We start from the raw sequence: 19,934 nt of genomic DNA on the forward strand, positions 1-19,934 counted from the left end.
AGTTAGCGTTGTCGCAGGGTAGGTGGAGGTGCACAGTATTAGATATGTTACAGCGACGGCAAGCAACACCTGCATTTAATTTACTGCCTCATGAACTAAGCAATATGTTAACTTCATTTGCAAACTAATATAAGTTATTTCTTACCGCACACACGCTGTTATTTGCATTATTAAATGGATAATCTTATTAGTATTACTAGCTCACTGCCCTGGCTTCTCTCGTGGTATAAACAAACATATCCAAAGGTGAATTAATTTTTGAAGTCTACACTGGAGTTAAAGTTAAGAAAAAAATTTTCAGCGTTTTAAAATTATAATCGTGTATTTAAATTTATCACTATTCGTTTTTATAACGTTTTTTACCAGTAAAAACGTTTTAATATAAAACAATATTAAAATAATACCATTAAGGACCAAGAATTAATAAGTCCTATTTTTATAAAAACTCATCAGCATTACCGATTATTCGAATAAAGTGAGTCGAAATGAAGTTAATTGATTCTATGTATATATCTATTCTATCGATTAAATCTTTTAAAATCATAGACCATGGCGCAAAATGTTTTAATAAGGAGAAAAGATAGCTTAACTTAATATTATAGCAATAACAGAGTTAACTGTACAGTCATAATAATACGACACGAGAAAGTTTTAACGAATGTTTACTTATATCACAAGCACGCAACTATTAGTTATTTCGCCGTTTGCAGTCCATACATTACACAAAAGTCAATTATCAACTCTACATTTATTTTGCTTCAATAATTTAAACATTTTTTTGTATTTGTTTATTTTGCAGTGAACTCTTCTTTGTGTGTTAGTTCAGGTCAGTTAAAATATAGAGTTATTGGAATTTTACAATATATTTAAGAACTATGCGCATTTTAACTCTACATAACAATTTATTCAAAGGTAGAGTCTTATCCTTAGGTGCAGATGTTATATTTAATATCAACATTTTCCAGCTAATTACAAAATATAATCATGTAAAAATAAATTTAAAATTGGAACGCGCCTCGAATTGAAATTTAACAGATAAAAAATACTAAAACATCGAATCGGTGAACGGAACGTAACGCAGCATGGCGCGGCTATCGATCGACGCAGTCAGTAGGCGCCCGGCCTCCGTACGGGTAACACGTTACACTGTGTTCTGCATCGCGAACGATATAACCTAACCGCAACACTTACTCTTACATCCTCCTCCTGCCCTGGTAAGTGCTAGGATATAACACTCGACATACCGCACAGTCACAGCACAAAAACAACGTCCGCCAAACAATTTTATTCAAAACAAATATGACTCATAAGTGCTGATTTGCACTGGCATTGACAGGTATCAAATAAAATTTACGCTCTACCTTTTGTTTTCATTTCACATTACTTCTGTGATCCTGGTAACTGAACATTGCAATAATAAAATATGAAGCGCATTTATTATATGTTTATTGCTTATCAAATACATTATCGTGAAGATTTACAACGATAACATTGTATCGTTGCGTTTACTCGGACGTTGGCGAACGTAACTGTAATTGAATTAGTTTAAAGGAAAGCAATGGAACGAATATATTGAAAGTACGCACGTCGCAGTAGTGTGGATTTTAAAAACACCAATTAAGTGTGACGTAATACAATCCCATGGAGAATTAATTTTAATTACAAAGTTTATTGCGTAATTATAAAGGACATGTCTAGTATTCTAATAATCCTAAGCATCATGTTGTTTTATGTCAAAATTAAAGAATATTTTCTATGAGTTTTTTTTGTTTGTCTAACCAACTGAATGAACAGGAAAACACTATGACATTATGTAAATAGAACGAGTAATGGAATATAAAGTAAAAGGAAAGACAAGACGAGTAATCGTTGAATTTTTTTGCGCCTTCCAATGAAATGACAGCAACCCTCCGCGGCTGTGTTTTCGAGGATAGTTTTTATTACAGCTTTACAGAGTAGAAACTTTTTATTGCGTTATATAATATGCACAATCGCATGAATAAAAATAGGTCAAATATATAATACATTATGTTTTACCACGTGGCATTATTTTATGTAACGATGTTTCTGAAACTAACTTTTTACAATGAGATAGATAGATAATATATTCTATTCGAAAAATAGATAGATTCAATCAAAATTTTATGTATTTAAGGTATAGTATATTAAAGGATCCGCCTTCTAAGCACAATGGTTAACGGGTGAGCGTGGAATCGAGGGTCCTGGGTTCGAGTCCCGGTGGGGATGCACAAAAAATTAATGTCTCGTTCTGGCAGCACTACTTCTGGTCAGCATGGAAAAAACCTAATAGGTTCACCTCCGCAAGAGGGTATAATATATGCTCTACACAGAGTATTAGCCTCAAAACTCAAGAAATTATTTATTAAACCAGATTTCTTTTGGCACTTTTGTGTCTAATTGAATTTTTTTACCACTATTTCTGAAAGCAGTTTCATTACGAGAAGATCAGGGAAAAACTATGCACTTCAGTACATAGTCATCACATCCAAAATTGTCGACGACGAATCTCCTTCTTATAAGAGTATTGGGACTGTTGCTGATCAAATACCACCTTTATCTTCCAACGTGTACAGTTCAATATAATGAAGTATATATATCTCATATAATCTCGTTGGTAATCCAATCATTTGGAAACATTTTCTATAATATCTAGAGATTTATTTTCAGCTATCTGATACTAGTTGAGAAAGCAACCATGAAAGCAAAAAGCTTTTTTTGCGTAAAATGAAACAAGAAAATACTGTATTATTGTATTGTATATATGAAATTTATTTTTAAATGCGCTTTTGCGCTTAAGTGTTGTTTTAAATGTTTTTTCTTTTTACGGTTGCCTGGAAGAGATTAGTTTTTAGCAATAAGGCCGCTTTTTGTAACCTCGCCATTTTGTTTTTATTACTTTATTTTATGTATTCTGAGATGAGATAAAAGTACTTTTTATAGATGAGAGCCTGAAGAGAATGCTAGTGTTGCCGATAGAATAGAATTTTCCGATTACCATGTATAGGTAAATAAGTTTATAGTGTGAATAAACGAGAAAATATCACTTTTCAATTTGGACATAAAAAATAATTATCCACCGTCCGTAGGCGTCTCAAATGCCAGCGACCACGACTGTATGCCTCAGAGTATTCAAAGGTCTCTCTCATTTGACCATCCACCCATCGAAAAGAAATTATTTTTTCTCTAATCAGATTGGAAATGATTAGGTGATATTCATTTCTATAAAACACCATTAAATTTCGTCTACCATATTTAATTTGAATGAAATATAGGATAATGTAGGTACCTTATATATCATTAGGAAAGGAATTACGTGACTCATTAATTCATTATTATTCTTGGAGGAGTTTACACGCGTTTCGGATGTTTTCTTAACGAACTTTCGAAACAATTGTTCCATTTTGTAAAGGATGATATTGTTAAGAAGTATTTTATATGAGCACTCCTGTTATCCTTATTAAATCTGACTAAATTTATTTATTTCTTGTAAATTTTCACTTATTGAAAAGTTTTACTCAAATTGATTGAGGTTATTGAGTATTGCTTCAAAATCTGACACGAATCTGTAAAAAAAATAATCGCGGCAAATAGTGGACATATTGTAATAGCAGTATTATTAAGAAAAGAAAATGTTGGCATATGTCTTGTATGTTTGCTGCTCAGCTCAGCAAAATAAACTTATTAGATTTAGATGAAATTAAACGAAAAATATATTAAGGCTAACATAACTTACTTCGTAATGTAATTCAATTAAAATAATGTTCAAAAGTACGTAATCATTTAAATATTTTAGAAACAAAAATGAACTAGAAATATACACTTTCACTTAATAAATTAGAAACATACACTCTCTTGTAAGAATTTCACAAAATGTTAGTATCATTTAAACGAGTTTTCAACCGACGTCCAACGACGATGGAGGTACTCAATTCGACTCTAATTTCTGCTTGCTTTGCTAGTCGATATCCTCGTGAGTTTCATGGGAAATTGTTGTCATTTAGACCCATTTTAGAATCTGGAGTGGTTACCTCTCTTGCATAAAAAAGTTATAACACTGATACATTCATATTAAACAAATATGAACTACGTTGCTTGATATATCAGAGTTTCACGAAAGACTATTGTCAATTGTCAGTTTTCTGGAGTCCAATCATTAATTATTATTCGCTCAGCAGCGTCCACGTCTCAATTGTGGGTTTTTGTTAAAAATTCATGGGCACGACCAAACTTTGGCCGACATTTGCAATTGACAGAATTCAGCTGGTGTATAGAAAATTTCGTCGCATCGCATTTTGTATAATTTTATGCTGTATTGTCGCTTGTTCGCTGATTTTGGAACTAAAATAAGGCTTCATTATTTTCTTGTTGTTGGTTAAACCATTAGTTTTTAAACAGATATATTTTGTATTTGAATATTTGTCATGCATCGATTGTTTTTTGCTCTAATTGTAATATATTACATATTATAATGAGAACTATTTTTGCTTTACAATTATTTCTTTAAATATAAAAGAATGAAAACGTTACCACAGATAACATAATACTATACTAGAAATTACGAATGACGAAGGAATCAAACAAATCTGCCCAAATTATAAACGTTGTCCCGTCCCTAAGTTCTCAAGTCCAGACCAATTGCCAAGTTACTAAATGTTCCAAGTAAAGAGCGGGATTAAGTAGATCAGACGGAATCGTAACTAAGTAGTCACTTGCTTTGTAGTTAACATCAATTAAGTGTGCTTAGTTTGAAGCTTACATTCGCCCAAAAGTTTCTGGGTTTTTGGGTTTCTAACATGTGATCTTTATATTTTATATGGAACATAAATGTTTAAAATCCCTACTATTACTTTAAAGGTGAAAGGAACTTTGTTCGTCTGTCTGTCTCTTCTTCACGTCTAAACCACTCACACTGAAATTTTGTAAAGAAAAAGTTTGAGAATCAAGAACGGACATAGGATAGTTTTTATCCCGGAAATCCCACCGAAACAGGAAGCATGCAGGGAAAATGCCGGACTATGTATTTCTTGCTTTGACTAAGCGGGCGAAGCCGCGGTCGGAAAGCTAGTATTTTATAAGAAAATAACTAAAAGATTTCGTGTGTTACTTTTCGGTAGTAAGTGGTGCGTTCGTAATATATTCACTTCAAAATAGTTACAGAGTTAAGGAAAACATGTATGCAAAATGATTTACTCCGCGCACCTTGTAGATGCGTGTACGTATTAATATTGAGGCGTTTGACGCCAAATTTTTCAAAGGAACCAACTAACGAGCTCAAAAGACGCCCTTTGGGGAAAGGGGAAAACCCTTTGATAGATGAATCAGGAAATAAATTGATAGAATAACCGAACAAGAATACATAATAATGGAGGTCACACGTGATATACCATTAAATTCATCTAAGAAGATCATTTTTTAAATACTATACCATACATAACATGATAATGATACATTTATCAAGACATTTCAACCTATATCCCATATTGGGAACGTTTTAAACAAATTATGGTACGATACAAATGTCGATAGTAATTATAAATCTACACTGTTTTTAAACTACAAGCAAAGAATTGCATACCCTTTCAGATTGTACTAACAATGAGGTGAATATATTATCCTGAATTTTTTCCTGTATTTGTTTAGACCATAATTTTAGTCTCGTCTTTGTATTCAGATCATTCAGTTCTATGCGTTCATTGTTAACAAATATCTATTTAATCTGAAGTGTATTTTTGTTTCACATAAACTTTGTTTATTTTATACATAATAAACTGTATATTCTTTTGATTATTTTCTTTCGCACTCAGGATATTAGATAGCTTGTAGGATAAGGCCATAGTAATCTATTTAAGGTTAAAATACATTAATTATATCGTTGCCCTGTCATTAATCAATGACTTGACAGTTTTAATTATACCGTTCCTATCCTATCATGACATGACACTCACGTCACATATGACTTTTTTGATAGCTATAAATGTTTTTATGAATTAGGATCGCGCAGTGATCTAAAATCCACCTTATTCCTACGATTGACCTGAGCTCCACTGCTCATATTGGAGATATCATGATGGGACAGTCATGTTGTAACTTTGTAGTGTCATAAAACCACCTTTAAGAATGAAATCTTTAATTATACTGCTTGATACACTAGTACATTTTATGATAATTTAAAAAACGCTAACATAGAAAAATAACACACACACATACATATGTTATCTACACTTATACACGACATTTTATAAATCTGTTTTGTAAAATGGGAACTAATTGAACATCACGATTACTGGTAGAAATATTGTAATATACGTATCTACGTGGGTAAATATGACTTAGACAATTTAGTTATTTACAGTTTTCTAGCTTTCCGCCCCAGCTTTTCCCGAGTAGTAAAGGCAAATATAGACAGTCTCCGGGTGTTGCACGCACACGCAATTTTCATTCCTGGGATATTTGCAAGATCAAACCTATCCTACGTCCTTTCTCGAGACTCGAACTATCTGTGCAGCAAATATGATCATAATCAGTTAGTGATTCAGGTTTGATTAAGATAGATAGATAGACAGATAGACAGTTAGACAGAGCAACTTTTGTATTTTTAATATCATAAATATGGATATATATTATGTATGTAGTGTATAGTTTATATATATGTACGTCTGTGTTTATTTGCATGATTTAATCGGGCATCTATTTTTAGTCTCAAGTAAATGAAATAAATATATTTTCTACCGGTGACTATCAGATTTATTATAATGGAAGCAACTGGTGCAGAAATAAATACAAGAGAGAAATGGTGGAGCAAAGCTATTGTAGCAACACATTTATTTGACGTCCAACCTTTGACCTGAATGAAAAACTAGGCATGATTCTACTTAATAGGAAACTTAAATAAAAATACTATTATTATTTAAGGTTTCAACTTTAATAAAAGCTCATAAAACCACAGCTGGCTTTTTGGATGGACTTTTTGTAAATTGCCTCCGGATTATTCAATTAATAACATCTAAGCAAAATGGATCCTAAACAAATAGAATTAGGTGATGTTTTGGCTTGAGGTGTTTCGCAATATAATTCATATTCTCTGTTGCCGACCCACAGTTATTTCAATCAACAGAGTGAGGACGAATTCCAAAAAGACATTACATGAGGTGTATTTTAATTAAAGTGCCTTTGTGTTGATAATTGTACATTTTGTTGTGTTCTATTTAAATATCACGCAAAGTTTGACGAAAAATGCAAACATTCTATTATATTTGTTGTTATTTTTTTATTATTGCTTTATTAATGTAGTGAGGGGTATAGAGTATAGACACAGAGGATTTCAGATACTAATAGATATGTGATTATTAATATTTGAAATAAAAATGGCTATTCGATTCTACGTGGAGTTAAGTACAGATAGATAAAAGTCTGGCGTAATGGATTAGGATTTTACTATTTTTGTTAGTGTCTAAATATATATATTAAAGTGAAGCCTCATGGGGCAGATATGTTACGTGTGTTTCATCGATTTGATCGATTGTTTTTCTTAATGAACAGTTCTCAATTCCCGAATTGACTCCCGATAGTACTAGCTTCTACGCTCACACGTTAACCACTGTGCCAAGGAAGTCAGAAATAAAATACATATAAAATATCCCCTTATTCATAAGGAGCTGTTCAAAATGAAAATTTAATAAAGGATTTTCCTGATGAAGATTGATGAGTATGAAAGTAAAAAAATGCTTATGACAGTGGCAAATTAATTTGTTCCCTGATTGATGAATTTATTATCGACACTTGAAATAAGTTTAACAGGACTGGTTTTATAGATCCAAAGCTTGTTAGAATGTATGTTTGTTACTTGAAAAATCACTGAACGTATTTTGATAGTACTTGGCGTTGACGTAGCTTATGTACCAGAATAACACATCAGTAATTGCTTTTCAGCAAGATTGTTCGCAGGTGAAACTGCGCAAAATTTTAAAATTATTTTAATTTTAGATAATTGGTACATATATAACATTAACATCTAATATTATATGTTCAAAAATAATAGGACATACCTGATACGAGACATGTATCGATAAATTTATCATTGAGAATTCCACCATGCGTGTTACTAACGGAATCTGCGAACTGTACAGTGCCTTTGAATTGTTCGTCCCGGTTTCACCCGTGATACATATATAACCTATGTCACGTAGTGTAATTTGCAGCTTTTGCAGCTTTCTAATGGTGAAAGAATTTTTGAAATCGGTCCAGCCGTTCACGCGTGATGGCGTGACCAAGGGAAATAGGAATTATATTTTTATGATAAAGATATATAGATTATTATAATTGGTGGTTTTCCTCCAGTGCCATGACTTTTATGGACAAATTTCTCTCGTCAAGCGCCGAATCTATTTTTAATTAGCAAAAATACTAGAATAATAAAACACTGTATGAAATAACTAAGTCGATACCAGCCCCTTCGGCAGCGCCAACACGCCTCTACAAACAAGACGCCACATCACATTAGCGTATAATATGAAAAGATTAACCTTTGATCTTTGTATTGGATCCGACATTGTTACAGCTTGGAGTACGCATTGTATCCGTCCGATGTTAATATTAATTCTTAATAATGCTTTGTTAGCTTCGAGCTCATTTCGTGTGCGATAATTTTTATTATATTCCGATGTTTTAGTTGACATCGATATTGATAAATACACTATAAAAGCCAAATGATTGTATTTTTATGAATGGTAACTAAATTTTAACGGTGAAGCGGCGGTTAACTGTCTCTCTTATCACTACTTCGCCAAGGATAATTCGGCATAAATGCCCATGTTAAATGATAAAGATTTGTTGTGTTTCTAATAAATCATTTCTAATGTTAGAGATAAATCGTAATACACAAACGAAAGATATTTCCTCTGTACAATATTACTATTTTGTACGCTTTGCCGTAAATAAATGAAAATGAAATCAATCATTTATTTTTTGTTAGATCGACGCCGTTAAAGATTATTCTATAAAAGTTTTATGGTTGTTGGAGTTGTAGTTCAGAAAGTCTACAACTTTCTGAACTTAAGCTGGCTTACGAGTACCTTAATCTGGCCTTCGACCATTATCGTATAGTCTTCATAAATAATCGAACGGTAATTCGTTTTATGTGTGTGTATTTTTGTGGAAAATACGTAACGATGTGTCATAAGTGAATTAGAGTTATAATGTCGTCGGGTATCGGTGTCTGTTTTTATTTAAAATATAAAATAGTACACAAAAAACACGCTACAATGATAGAAAATGTCTCACTCTTATACAGAGTATGACTAAGAAAATTATTTAATTCTAGTGATCGTAATCGGGATAATAAGATAAAATCATGAAACTATTGTATTGCCACCGATTCTTAATAAGTGTACAACGTTGGAACTAAATCTGTCCGTTTGAAGTGGGTCAAAATGGAGTCAAAAGTATTGTTTAAAAAATATATCGAACTTCAGATTTATATACGTATCAAAATGTCGTGCCGGTCAAAATTGTTCACTTCTGAAGCGACATCTATCTAAAACATAAACTGATAAACAGTTCACGATACAATCGTTTCTAAAAATGAATATTCGCTTCAGTTCCCGAGCCGACAGTGCTCTCGTTTTGACACATTTATCTCGCAGATGTCAGACAGCACTGACACCAGGAGATCTTACATTGAGTGTCTGACAGCCAAGTGGAACTATTGACACTCTTGCTACAAATGTATTACGACTCTTGTCTCTTGAAACGCGCGGCGATTTTAATGCTGTCTTTTATGGCTAGAATTTTTATATAAAGGATATGTTGTTTTTAGCTTGTTTGTCCCCTTGTGGGGTATGGGCAGATGATATACACCTGTTTTATTGATCGATTTTCTTTATGGGCAAGTTGGTGATCAGCCTGCTGTGTCCTGCCAGACTGAAATATTTTTCTTGAGCGTCTCACCGGGAATTGAAGCGAGGACCCCTTGGTTCTATGCTCACGCGCTAAACACTGTACCAAGGACGCGGTCATATGTGTTTAGTTTTGTAGCTTTTAAAACATAATTAGTTGAGTGTTAGTATTTTCTTGTGTTTGGTTTCACGCGAGTATTATACATTTAGAAATTAAAAACTTTTCAACGGATTTTAAATGCGATTTATTCATTATATTATTAACCCGACGTTTCGAACAAAGCTCGCTGTAAAGTGTTCGAAACGTCGGGTTAATAATATAATGAATAAATCGCGTTTAAAATCCGTTGAAAAGTTTTTAGTTGAGTGTTTGAATAAAAAAATGTTTTTCTTGTGTGGAATTTATCATTGCGCAAGAGAATTGCGATTAATTCAAATTTTATGTTCTAAACAAATTTAGGATGAAGAGCGATTATTCGAAGTATTTACTCGTTGACAAAAACAACGCGAGTTATTCCAAAGATTCACTCTTTCGTAACAACAGGGACCTCATGTCATAGATTAAATCGCAGACGCGTCAAGTGGTACGAAGTTTTCGTCCTCTGTGAGGGTGACTGCCGAAAATTGTAGAAGTTGGTCTCTATTATCTATGCTATTATCTGCTGTGACAAATATCACACTTGGCCGATTGTTCGGGAGCAGCCTGGGCTCACGCAGGCTGATGAATTAGCCACATTACCACGTATTACGAAACTTTTGAATAATGAGATGGAATTTTGAATCCTTGCTTATGACGTGTAATGGAGTGGTGAGGGAGTTTGTTGTACGAACATTTATTGCTGGATAGAAACTTTATCAATTACGTGTGATTAATTCGCTTTTTTAAGTAAAGCGTAACCTTTGTTTGTTAAAATTATTATTACATCTGTTGATTTCAAAAGACAATATACATTATTGCAATATTTATGATAAATACTTTTTTAAAATAAAATACTTTGCTTCATTGTCCATCTGCGTTTTTTACTGCCTTTTACTTTTGCTTTACTAAGTTCCTCTCTTCATAAATAGATAAAAATGTAATATTTACTGATATATTATCTAATAAAATTTATATAAACACCTGAAATACAATTAAATGATGGAAAAGGAAGCGAAGTACGCGGTATACAACTCACAATATAATTTTTTCTATTCCTAAAAAATTATCAAATTTTTTACCCTCGACGCCTCCATTGGCGAAGAATGTACTGCGTCATTTCGTCTAATTGCGTGATTTCTGTCTAATGACCGTCCTACTGCCATATAGAGTTCGTAATTCCGCCTTTTTGCGCTTTTTATGAAACGTCACTTAACCTCTTTAAATTACCGCGTCTGTAGAATTATGGTTTGGACTTTTCGCGCCTTTTTCAGTCGTAACGGTTGCGCGTAGCTTTGTTCGCTGAGTTGGTATAGCAGGTACACTTTTTTTAGTTGTAAAGGCTGTATCTAGCAGAATTAAAAATATCTGACTATCAATCGATAGGCTGATTGCTCATTGCTGTTTCAATGAGTTAATGATACCCTTTTTTGCTATGATAAAAATACTAGTGGTTTTAAAGTGTAATTGTTTTTAAGACTTGCAAAACACATGTACTTCGCTCAATATTTTGCTAAAAAAATAAATGTTTTATGTACCTACCGAATAATAGTCATATAAGCATTTCTAATAAAAGTTACCACTTTCTGAAGAATATGTAAATAATTAAAGTAAACAAAATATTTATATTTAAGAAATTGACAAATTCGTAAATATCAAAAATTGGCTACAATTTAATGAAGTATTTGACCACGTTTTTGTTGACGAGCGCAGCCGCGGACCATGCTTAGCAATTTAACTAACTTCATATAAATAACAACTGTCTGGATTGGTATTACCAGAATAAAATCAGCCATAAAGTCGACTCCAATAGAATTCAATTCAGGGCTTCAAATTTATTTCCTCTAAAAGTTTTAACGTTAGAATTTTATTGGATGGTTTCCATTGATATAGTTCTATATAGCGCGTCAAAGCGAACTGTTGTAATAGTGCTAGTGAAGAAAAATGACAGAACAAGTTCTGGAATACTCTAGAATGTTTAGGAAATTTTATTTTTCCTAAAAGTTCCTTTATATAAATATTATTATATACTCCTTCATCCAAACAACAAAACATTTAATACAAGCTTATCTTTTCAAAATATTGCTTCTATGATTATTATAATAACAGAGCATACGATCAAAGTGATTCCTATTTATACCGGTAAACGTGTTAAGCGGTAAATAACCTACTTAATAACTTAACTATGTAACTTGGAACAAGACAATCATTATAAACGGTTTTATGTGGCTTCCATGAAACCTTAGGCAAAATGAATATCTCCCAATGTAGTTAGGTCGGGTTTTACGAGTGATTTGTGATGTTTTTTCATTATTATATTCTTGTTTGTTGTTCTCGTGCGATCGAATTCGTTTTTGTTAATAAAAATAGACTGATTTTGGAAATCTTAAGATATTTTATATGATTTTGTACTAGTTAGTGCAGACCCGTATCCTTCCTTTACCCTTTCTAGTCTTTTTCTTTATTCCTTTCATCAATTCTTTATGTATCCCATACCATGTCTTTATGTCTCCCCGTGACCACGCTCGCTGTAAAGTGTTCGAAACGTCGGGTTAATAATATAATGAATAAATCGCGTTTAAAATCCGTTAAAAAGTTTTTAATATCTAAATGTATAATACTCGCGTAAAATCAAACACAAGAAAGTACTATCCCATACCAAATAAAGTCGGCAGTCAATTTGTAGAGGCGTAAGGTCGTTTGTAGAGCTCTGTAAATGTTTATGGGCGGTGGTAGCGCTTACCATCAGTTGACCCATTACCTCCATTGCCGACGATGACATAAAAAAAATAAAATTTTAGAGTTAAATGCTAAATTTCCACTTACTGTTGATTATTTAATTTACCTTATGTATATTGTATATAAGTCTTATTATCGTACGGAACCTAAATAAGTAATCTCTAGATCCATCTAGAAACAGTATTGTGGATATAATTTAAACTGTAAAAATTTTCACGTAACTGTTTTTAATTTTTCTTAATTAACATTTATTTCTTTAATTAACATTTATTTATAACCTATATTAGATAATTCAAAGTTTACCCTGGGTGTAGTAGGACCTAGTGCGCGGTATATAAAACTTTACTTCTAATTCTTTTAGATATTGACATTATATTTATATTAAACTATTCTATATAAAGTTTTTTAGAATAAATATCATCATCATCATCATCATCATCAGCCCATACACGTTCCCACTGCTGGGACACAGGCCTCCTATGAGGGTTCAGGCCATAATCCACCACGCTGGCCAAGTGCGGGTTGGCAGATGTCACATGTCGTCGAACTTTTAATTCTTGGACATGCCGGTTTCCTCACGATGTTTTCCTTCACCGTTTAAGCAGTGGTGATGTTATCCACATGCGCAGATAAATTGAAAAATCAATTTATTTCCTGCACGCTCGCCCGGTCTCGAACCCCGACTTATCGATTTTGAAGTCCGAGGTTCTCACCACTGAGCCACCACTGCTTTTTTAGAATAAATATAGCTAGGGAAAAGAATAAGGATTCGTAATACAAGTTAGTACAGTCAGCATTTAAAGCCCGAAGATATCAAAGTAAGCGCCAACCGCCAACCGCCAACTACAATTACATTAACTACAAAGTACTAACGAAAGTCCTGACAACACAACTGACAACGTTGCTGACCGTACACGGGGTGATACCCCCGTAACGATTGGAAGCGTGCACGGAATTTAAACAAGCCAGCAATTGTATGTAGTATTCCGTCGAAGCGATATCGGAGCGCAAATATCTACGTTGGAACTTGCAGAACGGAATGGAATATCCGTAGTTTAAAAACATTGAGAATTATGTATCGGATTGTTCGTTTTTGTGTATTGTTTGTGGAAGGATATTTATTCTAGAAAGCACTGAATAGAATACCTTAATTGCTTATTAATAAAGTATGAATTCCCAAACGTGTTTGTTCAATCAGTGCGCACATAGCGTGTTCCTAAATTAAGCGCTCATTGTGTGGTATCTTGAATGCAGATAATCAATATTTGATAAGGAAATAGTTAGCAATCCTCAATTAAGGTTAATAAGCATACACAAGAAAACAATACATTAATTTATTGGTTAATTTGACAGTATTATGGCAACATTTACATGCTGACAATATAACTCTTCTTTCCGGATTCCGAAATTTCAAGTTGTACAAAATTGCGAGCGAATTAAATCGTCAATCGTACAAAAATAGGAAATTATTTGAGTCAGAAATGAATCCCAAATGAATTTAAAGTGTGGTTGAGTCGGAACTCGGTTAGAGATCTGGCGTAATGAGGTCGGATTTAATATAGGCCACTTTATCTTAGACACGCTGTGCCGTCTCTTTGCTCGATTTTATCTTAATGATGAAACTTTATAATTTTGAGCAATTTTTCATTTATATCTTCTAGGCGTATCTAGACTTCTGCAATCATTTGTTGGTGAACGCGGCTACGCGGGAGTATTTGTGTTACAAAATAAAATATATTTTTAAATCTAACGCATTTTTAGACAGTCATTTTTACAGTCATCATTTTTAGAATAACCTAGATTTATAAGATGGTCACTTTTTATTATACATGATCTAGATATTAATTTAAAATGTACTAAACACTAATTGTAGGTACCATTCAAGGTAAAATTCTATCATATTATATTTTAAATGGGAAAGTGTGTTTGTTTGTCATTCCTAATGCTTACTGCATTGATGTTTAATGACATGATCATTGTAATTGAAGATAGTTGGAAGGCTAGATTGGCATAGACTACTTTTTACTGCTGTGAAACCACGTGGTGAAACCTCTCATTCGTACGGGAATTTCTCATTGACTACACGGGCGAAGTCGCGTGCTAGAATGCTATCGTAATAAACAAAAAATGTGTGTTTTAAAATATCAAATCACTATTGAAAAATAAATGGACATTTATAAAACTTAATAACAAAATAATTGAACAATAATAAAAATGGTTAAGATATAGGCCACTCAGAAATAGCGATAAAAATAAAAAGTAGTACTAGGCTTTGATAGACAATAATTAAGGCCACGTTCCATTATAAAAAGTATAATTAATTGAATTCAGACAATGGTCGTCGAGGTCGCCATAATCCTCGTATATTTAAATATTGAGCTTTTAGCATTAAGCTACGGATTAATTTGAAATGACAACACTTTTACGCGAGCGCTCTCTGAGTACTTTCATTTGAAGGGAATTTGTTGAATTAAATTAGGCTGTCGCTATTTTAACGTTAATTATGTATACAAATTCTCTGTATCAAATTTTCATTGATTATGACACTTGAACGTTGCGGCTTTCCGTATATTTGGGCATTTCAAAACATTTTACATAATGTTATTCATATTTGCTTACTTGTTAATCGAATAGAAGCGAAATTTATTCAACATATGTACACGTCACACACATAAACACCACAAGTAAATAATAATTGTTTAATGTTTTGTATTTCATAATAATTTGGTCTTCTTTAATAATATATTTTTGCAAACCGTATTTTTATGCGTTTTTAATAACAATTTTAAAAGCTGTTCGAAATAACGAAGGAGTTTCATTTGACGGAATGATAACTGATTCATAACTCCGAATGTTTTCAATCAATTGACATGTTGTTTTAGTGTTTGACAGGTAATTTTTGTAATTTAATTATATTTTAATCTTTAGTGATATCTCCCTCGGGAGAGACGGTGAACATTATTGTATAAAAGAATTACATACTCATGTATATTGATTAATCGAAATAGCTGTAACAGTATGTTAAAATGCCATTCTTAAGTTTTAAATAATTAATGTGAATGCTTGTGTGTTTGTTGCAGACAAGCGGTGGTTAGTCTTCAGCTGTAATTTAAGGTAAGAAATAACTCAGCTTTCGAAGAAATGGCGTATCGACCTTATATTCTTCATTCTTATATAACCAAGAACGTAAACATGTTTATAAATTAGCTTTTTAATTTCATAAACAAGTTTTTATAAGTATACATTTTGTAATAGTAAGTAAGACCTTACTTTTGAAGTGTGGTTTAAATGTGTTTAAATGTGTGAGACTTCAGATCAGATCCGACGATGCGCTATGCACAAGATCACGCGCAATTTCTTAGCAACTGTCAGTTTTTAGAATGAGTAAAAGTTCTGTTTCATAGTTCCCTTGGTACAGAATATTCAGGCCTGAGGACATTATATTTTTGATCAAAATAAACCTTTCTTTTCGGTGATTGTGACAATAATGAAAGACTATTTCACTTATTTTAATATATTTTAAAGCAAAAATTCTGTCTATCTCACTCTTCATTTACTAAATAATTCAATTAAATGCTATTTTAATAACAGTGTTTCAATCCAAAATACATTTTCACATTTGCTTCAAACACATAATTTCTATCCACTGCACCCCTTTGTTACCAGGATCCAGTATTTATATGCGGTAATGGATCTATTGATCTCAAACATTTGCTACAAAACGTTTAATTGCGACAATAAATTCCCTGTTTGATAATAAATAGCTTGTATTACGCGACGTAATACTCATTGTTGTCTTTATTTATTACTTGTATATGTATACATATTTAGTATAAATATATGGTACGATTCAATATATATTATTAAGAACTTTATGAATCGAAGGCTTTTTTCTTACCTAATAATATATGGGAATTATATAGGTTAATATTAGTGTCCGTCTGTTTGTATTTGCTAATATGAGATCCGTTTCCTTTTCCTCACCAAGTTTATGACCTTTATCTCTTAAAATGGGCAACGCATTTTCAGAAGCAAAACCTCTAGAAATGCTAATGGGCGGTGGTGATCGCTTACCAGCAGGCTAACAACCGGCTTGGCTGTGCACTCTCACATTAAAAAAACATATGTCATAAGCAGCTATTATTTAGTGCATGTTACATAAAGTAAATTTAGAGTAAATTCGTTAGTATAAAATAATTAGGGTTGCCGTTAACGCTATGTTTCGTTTGATTTGGAGAACGACACGTGCATGAAATAATTTTGAATTATACACCTGAATCGTGTATAAAAAGTTTAGGAAACATGTCAACGTAATTATGTCCTTCGGAAGATAAACAAAATTTATCTCATATCAAATGAAAAAGAATAATTCTTATGTAGATTAAAAATCCCTTTCGTAATGTATTTGCTGACGGTAGCAGATAACGTCTGACAGCACGGTACAATCAAAGGCAGTACAATTTACATTTCTCTACATATAAGGATATAAATTTGTATACGGTAGGAACAATGTTTTGTAGCGTATATCTGAATCCTTGACTTAGGCCACTCCAGTTCTAAGGTACAGACAGCAAACAAGATAAGATCGCTCGACGTTTACTAATGGCTGGCTGAACCTTCAATCGCTCGAGCGCTTCTCTACAGCGATAACATTATGTAAAGCGCTTTATTTGAAACGCTGTTTTAATTATTACGTTTTTGCCACAAAAGAGGAGCGCTATGGTAACTGAGTTTTATAATATTCAGTTTTGAAAGGGACACCGAGAGTTCATATTTATAATGTTGTTTTTAACATAGTTTTAATTGTTCTTATTAAGGTTTACATTACAGGTTTTTTAGATAAGTTTATGCAAGCTTTAATAATAGTAGTTGTGCGCTTTTGTGGTATGGTTGTATAAAAATTCCATACCATATTCGATATTAAAGTAGGGTCCATATTCGCAATAATAATAATTAGTGCAAAGGAGACAGTTTTATACATTTTGTATAAAACTGTCTCCTTTTTAATTATTATTTATAAAAGTACACTCGATGGCATAAAATTAATGAATAAATATCAATAACAGTAACCTTATCGGTTAATAAGAATCATTCTGTACTAAATTTAGGACGGTCTCATTCAATATTGTTCCAACTTCAAAGAGATAGGTCCTTTATGTTGAAAGTGGGCCGGTCTGGAAATAGCATTATATATTATTTGACTGAACAAAAGGTGAAAAGTTCATAGCTTGTATGGTTAAGAGCTTATATTATTAAGGAGCTAATTGATCACTTTTTGTTAGTTAGCAATTAGTGTATTCGAGGTCAAGAAAAGTCCATTTCAGAAAGGGTAAGGGAGCTTTACTTACGATTTTATGATACGACTTATGTAAGCGGAGGACTATTGAAAAATATTTAGAAAAATATCTTTGTGGGCAAAGTAATGAAAAATTTATATTTTTGTATGTTCTTATATATACCAAGAGTAGATATTGCAATTCGTGCTAAAATAACTCTGTCTGTGTGTTGCTTCTTCACGTCTTAACCACTGGACCGTTGTAGATGTATACATGACATAGGATAGGTTTTATCCCGAAAGTCCTAGGGAAATGTGAGTTTTCCTTGTAAACCACGGGAGAAACCGCGAGCGTAAAGATAGTAGATAGTAAATTACGATTAATGTATAATTTTTCTAATGCTCGACTTATTTTGTGTTTTATATCAGCATTTATATCGAGTTTCGAAGTTTCTTTTTTATCTGTGTACATTATATCTTGCAGAATTCCCTCCAATTTGTCGCATCCCTCTGTGCGAAACAATCTGCGAATGACATCCATATCTCAGCATCAGATAACTTTGTTTTTGAACAACATTTTTAATTCGTCTTGTTTTCGTTTTAAGAAATACGAAAAGTTTTCAGTGAGAAATTTTGAATGAGAAATTTTAGGTTAAATGGAAGAGAATTCGAAGAATATAAAATTTCGCAGTTTCCATGGAAAGTTTTCAATTGTTTTGTTTTGCATGAGAGAACAAAACATATATATATATATACTTGAATCTTAAAAAAAGGATGATCATTTAATTTAATCTTTAAACAAATACAGTATCTATCATTGACGTCACTTCTAGAACTCAGAATAGAAGGTGGATGTACGTGTAATAAAAAAATTGACAAATTTTTAATTAAATTTTTAATTTAATCAATCATTATAGTCATTATAATCAATTTAGTCAAAAAAACAATTTCATGAGATCTTATTATTCTGATTGCCAGAATTAAATAATTTCCTTACGTATGTTCTAGGAGTAATTAAGACAATTTAGTTGATTCTGTTATTAAATCGTGTTTTATAGCTTTATTTACTTAAGTCTTGCACGTGTTTCCATTTCTATAGCCGCAAAAAGTTTCTCATGTCTAAATCTCGGCATTTGTATATCGCATAATCGCCATGAGACAATGCGGAGGCGTGGAAATGGGTCAAGGCCTCTCGGAAAAGATGGAACATTGGAATAATTATAATTCCGCGCTTCCGGCTCGCAGTACCGCAACGTTGGTAAATAGCGAAAAAGGGTTTAGTGGGCCCAACGAGTTCGCGGTAATTAGACTACGTAATGTTACAGATGCTCTTAACTAAACACAAAACGTTGTATAGGGTACAATATAATAAACAGATGGCCGCCATGATGAGCTTTTATTGAAATTAATGTCCCATTTTTGTAGAAAGGTAAGCATGTGTGTAGAACTATGTGTTGGAGCCTCGGTAAAGATTTAAAAAAATAGATAGATTTTGGTGATAAAAGTTCTTTATCCCGAGTTATATAATTTTTCGTCGCTCTTTCTCGGTTTAAGTATTGGGCCAAATGCGTTTTTATTAAAATTGACACAAAATATATTATATGTTATATATTTATGAGCTTACTTTTGGCTTTTATGAGTTTGATTGTGGGCTGATTTTTGATAACAGTGACGTTTGTCTACCAAGTATGAATGATATAATTGTGAATATTATTCTCAACGTTATGAACGTTGTAAATCGCGAAATAGCGTTTTAATTGTGAGTGTTGTATGAACAATACATTTCCTTTTCAATAATAATAATACGGGCTCGTTTTCCGCAACTCGACGTCAAGCGCCTATTTTGCGTGAAAGAAAAGGAGGGGGGTAG

General features: G+C 32.6%; 1 protein-coding gene across 1 annotated transcript in view; it reads left to right on the forward strand.

Annotated features, from left to right (window-relative positions):
• Positions 1-1,105: 1,105 nt before the first annotated feature.
• The window catches only part of LOC119837758 (complexin), a 156,977-nt gene continuing 138,148 nt past the window's right edge, over positions 1,106-19,934 (forward strand). The window contains exons 1-2 of the mRNA XM_038363498.1: positions 1,106-1,214; positions 15,870-15,903. The gene's annotated coding sequence lies outside the window, so the exon portion shown is untranslated. The remainder of the gene's footprint in view (positions 1,215-15,869; positions 15,904-19,934) is intronic.

The sequence above is a fragment of the Zerene cesonia genome, chromosome 29 (assembly GCF_012273895.1).
Source record: "Zerene cesonia ecotype Mississippi chromosome 29, Zerene_cesonia_1.1, whole genome shotgun sequence".
Lineage (NCBI taxonomy): Eukaryota > Metazoa > Arthropoda > Insecta > Lepidoptera > Pieridae > Zerene > Zerene cesonia.